Source organism: Cibotium barometz, chromosome 66, assembly GCF_041138505.1.
Source record: "Cibotium barometz isolate CiBa-2024 chromosome 66, ASM4113850v1, whole genome shotgun sequence".
NCBI lineage: Eukaryota > Viridiplantae > Streptophyta > Polypodiopsida > Cyatheales > Cibotiaceae > Cibotium > Cibotium barometz.
The window spans coordinates 15,619,087-15,621,114 of record NC_141111.1 but is presented as its reverse complement, the minus strand read 5'-3'; the positions used below and the strand labels follow the sequence as shown (position 1 = coordinate 15,621,114).

Genomic DNA, 2,028 nt, shown 5'->3' with positions numbered 1-2,028 from the left:
CTCACAGACAAAACCCGTAAGTCTTTTGTAGACACTTCATATAACTTTCTTTCTTTCACAATCATACACTACATAAGTGGACATGAGTTGCATTTCTTGTCACTTAACATCATATAGAAGACTCATGCATATCAATAAAGGCAGTTTTATATTGAACAGCAATACTTCCTTTCTTTTAAAGCAAAAGCATTTCCCATTTCAGAAGAACATTTATGATGAAAAAAGCTAACATTTTTCTTGTAAAAGTGAAAAGCTACCCTTGACAGACACCTTTAAACGTATACTGCATCACAACTCCTCTAATATCAGACAGACCATGACATTCTTGCTTGTGTGAGATCACTTTGAAGACTGGCCATACATGCCTACCACAAAAAAGTGTCGCACCACAAGCACCAATCAGTCTCTTCTCAAAAATATTAGACAACTCCCTACAGAGCCACCAGCTATGACCTGGTTTTGGATGTACCTCAATAGGTGGCAGATAGAGATATTCGTGTAAAAATCTGCTCTCACTGAGTCCAGCAGATCATTCAGTGAGAATATACTCTTTCCCAGTAAGAGAGTGCCTCTTCTCCCCCTCCTTCCGGATTTTGCTTGGTACCAAGGGTGAAACCGATCCCGTCAAGTGGGAAGGACTCCGTTGGACACCCACACGCTTAATAGCACAACTTTTAAACCACAAATTTGAAATGGACAACTTTAAAACAACTTGAATTTAAATGAACAAAAATGGAAAGATGGACACCAGCACTGGGGCCGGAACGGGCCGACCCCCCCCTCAATATATGATACTCCATGGGTTCTGAGAACCAGATAATGTCCATGTACATATGAAAACAGTACCAAACAAATAGGCTCGGATTTCGATGAAGAAAACTCGAAGCAGAACGACCACTAGTGTGGTCCAATCGCTACGGTCCTATGCTTTCACTGGACTCCGCGGAGAGCGCCTCACTGGTGTTCCGAGACCACGCACAAACAGGCGCTCTCGTACTAACGCCTGGCTCTCCCGATCTCAGCACCTTTGGACCGAGGTTCGCCAATTCAGCTTGGACAACCCGGCACCGAACGGGTGTGGCCGTAGAGGGATGAATCCCTTATCAGATTTAAACATTAAATGCTTTACTCAAATCTGAAAATCACTTACTTGTAGATGGTTGATAGAAAACCAATATTTGTGGTATGATGAAGCCACCCAGGAGATGCGAAGTTCCCTTGTTGAACGCCAGTGGAGAAGAGATGGCAACTTGCAGCCACTGGCCTATAGAGCATCGTTTGCGGGAGTGCATACACCCTCGGGGGACAACCGCCTGCTGAAGCTAGATTGCTGCTTGCAAGAGAAGGACAGCAGCCTGTGAGGTGAAAGTGCAGGTTATTGGAGAGAACATGGGCAGCCACCAACAGTAGGTGCTGCAGCCGTCAGGTAGTAGTGCACAACCGCCTGACTATTAAGGTTTAGTTGCTGTACAGGGGGAAAATAGCCGCCTGTTGGAGAGGAAAGAGAGGGCAGTTTGCTGGTGTAAACACGCAGCCTGCAAGACCAGGGGATTCGCCTGTAGAGGGAGCAGCGTATGCTGTATGGAGATGGCCGCCTGCAGCAATGCTTATGTGTGAAGCGCACCTCAAGTCAACACAAGCCGCCTGTAGAAGTGGAGGCGCAGCCAACAGCAGAGGAAAAACAGGAGCAGTCGTTGTGCAGGAAGTCAGCCAGCCGCCTGGGAAAAGCAAACGTAGGAGAGGTGTAGGGCAGCCACCAGAGAATACAGTCGTAGCAGAGGGTACAGCCGTATACAGGATAGAAACAGCCGCCTCAGAGTTGCTTTGAGGAGGAGCAGCCTGAAGGAACCGATAACGATCGCCGGTTGATGAAAAATCAACGCCAGAAGGAAGCGATGGCTCCACGCTTGAAGAAGGGAGTCTCTTTTAATAAAATTAAAGTGAAGATAACCTTAGAGATACCCACGCATGCATGTGGGGGATTAGTGGGGGTTGGTGACCATGCCCACCCCCACACTCACTTAAAAG

General features: G+C 47.1%; 1 long non-coding RNA gene across 1 annotated transcript; it reads right to left on the bottom strand.

Annotated features, from left to right (window-relative positions):
* Positions 1-215: 215 nt before the first annotated feature.
* On the bottom strand, positions 216-604 carry LOC147602809 (uncharacterized). Its single transcript, XR_015265741.1, has 2 exons — positions 470-604; positions 216-365 (listed from the first exon to the last, which is right to left on the bottom strand). It is a non-coding gene; the product is annotated as an uncharacterized LOC147602809 (long non-coding RNA).
* Positions 605-2,028: the final 1,424 nt, after the last annotated feature.